This window comes from Xiphophorus maculatus, chromosome 4 (genome assembly GCF_002775205.1).
Source record: "Xiphophorus maculatus strain JP 163 A chromosome 4, X_maculatus-5.0-male, whole genome shotgun sequence".
Taxonomy (NCBI): domain Eukaryota; kingdom Metazoa; phylum Chordata; class Actinopteri; order Cyprinodontiformes; family Poeciliidae; genus Xiphophorus; species Xiphophorus maculatus.
The window spans coordinates 18542410-18549730 of record NC_036446.1 but is presented as its reverse complement, the minus strand read 5'-3'; positions in this window follow the sequence as shown (position 1 = coordinate 18549730).

Genomic DNA, 7321 nt, shown 5'->3' with positions numbered 1-7321 from the left:
TTTATCATTGTCCAAATTTCAGAAACTCAATTTTTTTGTAGTAGAACTGGAGCCAAATTACTGAGCTTCCAGTCCATTTTTTAAGGCTAAAATATTCATCTTTAAATTAATTTGTTTTTATCAAAAACAGACAAGCATTTCACATGGAAGCCTTACGGAGCAAAAAAGGTTTCAGGACATATTGCCATACTGTTTACTTGTTGAATAAAACATCTGTCTCGTGCACGAGGTAACGACAATGAAGAGGGCTTGTGTTTGCAGAGATGAAACTCCCTATCCTGCACAATGCCCCAGAGACTTTAGCCTTGATGCATTTTACACCAGCCCCAAAAAACTGCGTTGACAAGTTATCTGTGACCTGTGCTGAGAGCGGGAGTGGCTGCGGTGAAAATCAATCTTTGCCTCTCCTCTCGCCTTGAATACCGGCGGAGCAAACAAACAGGCCTAAACAATACGATATATACCACATATCAATTACACTAAATGCCTCAGTATCTATACTTCACTGTCCCAGGCACACACCGGTTACAAGGCACACATGCTGCTGTAAGACGATAATGGCGCTGCATTGTTCCTTGCCATCTGGAGGGCTGATAAGGCCCGCCTGTGTACAGTTGATAATGAGAACAGGCACAGGAAAAACTGAGTGTTAAACATTTCCTTGGCCCATGAAAAAGGTTCCATTAAGTCCACTGACCCCAATTGAATATTAATGAGCTAATTAACGGATTTATTGTTATGCTCAATTTCTGGAGGGGCATTTTTTTCAAGTGCTATTATTTTTCTAATTATTTTCTGTACTTTTTATAATTGAATCTTTGTAGCTGCCAGCATCCTGTTTGTGCCTTGGCAACAAGAAAAAAAAGCTGCTGGCATCTGTTTCTCTGTCGTTTTTTTTAAATTTTTTTTTATTTTTAGCTAGATTTAACCACAACAGGAAAACACAATGTCCTCTTCGACACCAGTGTGTTCATCGCCAGCACTACAACGTCAGCTTCTATCAGTTCAAGCACAGCGGCCGATTTCTGCTTTTCTTATGCGCAACAGTCTTACTTCTGTATTTTTACCAAAGGGGAAAAAAAAAAAATCAAGGTATGATGTTCAGGTGGTAGAATACAAAAGTTCAATTATGTGATTTGCTATGAGCCACGCTGAATGCATGACTTGACAAAGGTTTAAATGGGCAGTGGCAGCTGGGCTTGATAGATAACATAATCAGCTGATGTAGAGGATGCATTGAAGCAGTCCTCTGTGGACAGCTGCAGAGCACACCCAGCCACCGAGAGAGACGGTAACCTTGGGATGAATGAGTAGTGTTAATTTGTTTAATCAATACATGAGCGACAGCTTCAGAATCAACAATGAGCGAATTGGGTGTTTAACTGTGTAAAATACAAGGTTTATATTTTTTATTTTTTACAGTCCATCATACAGTGATGTGAAAAAAAAAAAACAAGGACACCAAATTGAATACAGAGTTCATAAAAAAAAGATCACATATCCACGTTTAATCTAATTCTTTATCTCTGGAAATGGAGACAAATCAACTCTGTTATACTTACTAAACAAAAAATATAAACAAGAAGAATGTTAAAACACCAAAAACCCTAATAGCTAGTGTTTTCCAGTTTTACTGAAATAATTTCATTGAGATTGTTTTAGAAGCCATCTACCAGTCTTTTACATGGGCAGACATTGATTTAAAAAACATTCAAATCCATACCCTACCCACACCCTTCTTCTTTCAGCTGTAAAGAGTTTGACTTGTGTCTTCCATGTATGCCCCTTTTCAAGTAACCCCACAATATGTCAATGCAATACAACAGTAGAAGCTTCTTTCAGCATAGTGGCCTCTTTTCAGAGAAAACCTCTTTGCAATTCTATGTCCAAAACATGTAGATCATTTTCCATGCAGTAAAACAGCAGATTTCAAACTGCATCATGGTCTAGTACTGTTATGATGTGCAGTGTCAGATAGAGCAGGAACTTCTTAAAGAGACAGAGGCCAATTTCAGAGGCGTAAAATTGCAAAGTCAATTTTCTATTAAGTTATGTGTATAACAAGTAAAAGTAAGTTTCTTCACTGTGTTTTAAAAAGGCACTGATACCCTGGAAAACACATAATATGGTTCCTTTAAATAGAACAGATTGTCGTGAGACATCCTCATTTTTCCACATGCCTGTTATTGATTTAAAAAACATTCAAATCCATAGCTGCACAGACAGACCCTCAATATTAACACATTCAGCTTGGACCAACAGAAACTCCTTGCCAGAGTTTATCTGATAAGGAAGCCAATATATTTGTTCTCTTCAGTTATTTCCATAGATAATGTGTAAAACAAAAGCCCAGCATTAATAAGCTAATATGTTTCAAAAAATTTGATTTTTACTTGCAGTTTTGCAGTGTTTTTTTTTTCTATGATAGTCAGATGTGCAGAATTCATGGAGCTTTTTAATGTCAGAAAACTAAAAGCTTCCAAGAGTTGAAGTCCTCCTCATGAGTATGAATCAGTGCTGGCTATTCTGATAACCTTTTCCAAAAGCACCTGATGTAATTATTACTACATTGTGCAGTCTGCATGGTTGCTTAATTCTGTTTAAGGCTGAAACTCAATTCCTGCTTAATAAAACCATCAATATCTTTTGGTTACTCCACCAATATAATTTAGAGTAATGAACTCATTTTGCTGTTGTATGGAAATTTGGTCTCATTACAATAATTTTGCCTAATCCACTCGGCAGCCAATATTAAGAGTAAGGCCCTAAAGTCATAGCCAGGGTTATTATGCTATACATCACAAAGTGCATTAGACTCATAAAAACTGTCAACAGTAAGGTAGGGAAGTTTGTGTGGAGCCCAGCAGGTTGATATATTTTCTTCAAAGACGGACCTATATTACTGGTTCATAGAGATGCTTTTAGGCTTCTTCTAAAATCCAAACGTAGATGTTGGTTATTCTGATATTTCTTTACTAATACAGAAAGGTAAGGTTAAAATTAAGTAAAATCCATAAAGAGGAAAATTGTTTCTTCACCCATGGACAGCAATATGTGTTGCACAATGGAAGAATCCCACACAAGTTTGATCTATAAGTCTGAACACTGAGAAACGTTCTCACATCTACAACTATGGAATTACAGCTTGGTAAAAACCAGCCGCTTGTTCTACTTTTTGCTTTGTACTGAGGGTCTTAAGTTCAGCTGTTGAGAAACAATTGCTTGCTGGAGGTATGGACTCTGAAGTTTAAATTTTACTCAGTTGCTAAGTTTGATGCTGGTGCATTATTACCATACTGTAGTGAAATTGCCTACAGTGCCTGCACTGTTAACAAACATACCCTACTGTGAAGAGAGAAGTGTTGAGCAGAACAAGATGGCTGTTGCTAATTCAATATTTAGACATGCACTGAGTGGCTTTGACTTCCTCCGCTACCATTACTAAAACTAGCAATGGCATTTTTAGCCATGTACTCTGCTATAGGCAGAGTACAATTCTAAAACGGAAATCTGCGTCATCATTCAGAACTTCTCCTTCTGTTTGCTGATTGGCCCAGTTGAAATTCTACTGTAGAAATCCAGCTGAATGTGAGAAAGCCCAGATGGAGCAGTGAAGGGAGATGAGAATTGCAGTGGTGATGGTCAAGCTCATGGAGTTCTGACTTTTGGAAGAATTTTATACAGCAGGACAATAAAAATTAGATTTTTTTTATTTTTTTACTTTATATTATGTATACTTGATCAGAATGCTCATTAAAAATGGATGACATGAGAAATTGCTACCATCATAATGGGAAAGACAAAATAAATTATTTAACTATTGTTGCGCTGTACAAGAAAATCACTTAATAACATTAAGTGATTTTAAGTGGTAAATCTTTTTTGTCAGATCATGGAAAGGAAAACAAAATAGAACTGTTGGTATTATTTGCAGCACTGGGAACTAGCAAGAGAAGTACCTAATGTGTATCATGGATTATAAACAAAATTAACATTTATATAGACACTTACTGTATATGATGGTTAATTGCAGAAAGTGTGATTGAAAGACTGCTTATTCAGCAGCTTCACAACAAAGTGTTTTTCTTATTTTGCATACAAAAATGTACTTAACAGAGTTAAACCTTTCCTAAGGTTTTTGAACCAGGTATTTACACAATGAGATAAAAATGTTTTGAAGAAAATTTGGATTTTGAAATAAGCCCATCCTGTTTCTGTATCACTTAATTTATTGTTGTTGTAAAGAATAGAAATGTATTTATAACTTTTACTTTTGGACAAAGAAGATTTTAAACATGTTCATTCACCAGTTGAACAAAGCAGGTTTCCTCTGAGGCATACTTTTTATGCACTAGACACTAATTTGTGCTGTCCTTAAGGCCATGAATGTCCTTTGTTCAGTTATTTAACAGCCTAGTCACTATTTTACATGTTTGCTTCGTTCTCGTTACTCTCTCTGAAATGCGCATGATTAACACATCTTCAATTCGAAGGTTCATCAGATTTATTTCCTACCACCTCACAAGCTAAAGTTGTACACCTACACCACTTTTACAGCTACAAGTGAGTGAGTCATTTGGTGATGGGGAGCATCCAATAAGCTGATAAAATGTATGCAAACACAGCCAGCTAGTGCATTCTCATTGTGCAAATGTATAGTAATGACACAACATGCTTTAAGTTTTTACTCTGATGTAAATGCAAAGATCTCCTGTGATAAATCTGTCATTTAAATGCAGATATTGAGCCAGTTTTTTGTATGTGTCATTGAATGAATTGGTTTTCACAGTAATGTATTTTAGTATTACTAAAATGACATTTTTTATGGTTATTCTACAATTAAGAATTTACTTTGTCAAGTTGCAAACATTCAAGTTCCAATGCTGCGGCAACAACTTTAGGACAAAAAGGCCCACACAGATAAAACCTGTAAAGGCAATTCATTATTATTTCAGGAATATCATTTTGGTGTTAAAAGCGACTCCTTCATGCAGTTTTTAAACTTGTGCTGGAAATACGTATTCCATTTTCTGACAGCTGACATCCCTTGATGGAAGCCATTATTGCACGCATGGTTGGCAAGTGAGTTGTACTCACACTTATAAAGAACCAAAGTGGGGACAAAGATCAAACAAGAGCGGATGGTAATTGTTTTGCAAACTGCATGTCAGCGTGAATGTGTAGTGCAGAAAGAGCCTCCTTTGCACAGCACTTTAAGGCATCAAATGCGCTTCTGAAATAGCTTAATGTTTTTTTTTTTCCTGAGGAGGGCAATCTTTTGTAACAATCAATTACGATACATTTCCCCCTTTGTCTAGGCACTAATAGCTCCTGTCTGTGCACATGGTGGGGCTTGTCTTGTAAATATACAGTGTTTTCCTTTTAAATGTCTTATAATATGCATGGGGAACACAGAAACACACTATGACATAGGGATTGAGCATTAAAGCTGGAGAAGCAATTCAGCCGAGCTTCTGAGTCGGAGAACTGAGTAGTTTGTGGCTTTCCTCCCATTAGCCAGATTGAATTACTTTGTTTTACTTTTAAGGCCCATCTGTTCTGGTTTAATTCATTTTTCTAAATCTGTCATGTCGTGCATGTGTGGCTGTGGATGTGGGGAGAATGCTTTTTTGATGGGAGGCAACAGCTTTTGCAGAGTATAAAATTATGTGTAAAGACTATTGTGACATCTGTAAGTTGTATGAATGGCTGTTACCGTTTCCAGACTTTCTGGTGTAATTCTCTCATTGCCATTAGCTGCTTGGTAAAATACAACAACGTGTCGTAATCAAATTATCCCCCTGAAGTGTTTTAATTTCAAGACAGCTGTCACAACTGCAAGGTTTGTCCCATTTCCTTTCAGAAAAATGTCTTATAGGAGAGAAAACCTCAGCGGTGGAGAAAGATGACGCTTGTGATTTCACTCAAGGGTTGTAGCAGAGGAGGCATCATATAAATTAGCAATGGAGAAAGCTCCATCAAATTCCTCTTTAGAAAGATAAGAATCAGGAATTAGTACTTCTGTAAGTTGGGAGAGAAATACTGTATGAATGAAATCTCAATAATATGAGTTAGCTATCAGAGCGTAATAAATATATTTAAATAAACAAGCATGGACATTAGATTTTGCCTTCCTTTACTACTGTTCAGTGTATTGCACAGTTTACCAAGACCTCTGGGATCACAATGAAGCTACTATCCTGCTACTTCATGTCCACTCCAAAACAAATCTTTCCTAGTCCTTGTTGTATTTCTCCTTCAGCTTGAGGTTTGACTTAATGTTCTTGTTTCTGTTTGGCAACGTACAAATGGAAGTTCTGTCCTAGCACATTCATTCTTTGTCTGCAGGTTGCAAAGGTCTCGGACAAAGAAGACCCTCAGGGTGATGCAGATGACAGCATTTGTGTCAAATTGATTTTTGATTGGATTTGAAACTGTAAATTTGTTCTATAAGGAGGAAGCTCCATCTATAGACCCATGGCAAGACTTTCTGATTGTGTTTTTGTTTGTTTGTTTTTCATAACACATAAGCACTATGAGGGGCAAATCTCAGACAGAAAAATGTATCTCAAGCTTATTCTATGTTATAAGTTAAAAAGAAAATACAAAAAAATGTAACTAGTGGTAAAAAAGGATAATCTCAAAGTGTCACTTCCCTTTTTTCACACAATATTCCTGTTCTCTGCATGAGCTTTAACATCATGGCCACCAAAATTTGACCTTAGGTGTGGGCATAAAGGGCAGTTGGCATCCATTTTAAATGACCAAATATATTATCAATGCGCAGAATGTCTGATATTTGGCATACAACAAAATACTTAATCTAAGCAGTATTCTAAGCACTTATTGTGCAAATTTGTGTATATTTTTCTATAAATGTAAACAAGTTCTTGCATATAATTGTGGAGAAACTGCACCAGAGAAGAAAGACATTATTTGACTGAACAAACAGGCGAAATAACAAATGTTACTTTATAGGGTCATTTGTAAATTAAACAAAGGCTTAACTTATTTAATCGTCATATTAGGGCAAAGCTATGTTTTAAGTGAAGTGGATTTGAACAAACATTTTAAGTTGCTTATATTCCGCAGGAATGAAAGCTTGATGGTATATAGCTTGAGTTTCTGATGTAGATTACCAATGGCAGAGATTTCTTTTCTTTTTTTTTCACATTGTTTCCTTAAATGACCCCAATATATAAAAAAACATTCGTTAAACTTACCCTGTAGTTCTTTTGGTCTTCATTAGATTTTGTGGACATGCATTCATTAAATTTAACTGGGGAGCTTTGGATTTAATTAAAGCCCTTAGACATTTTTT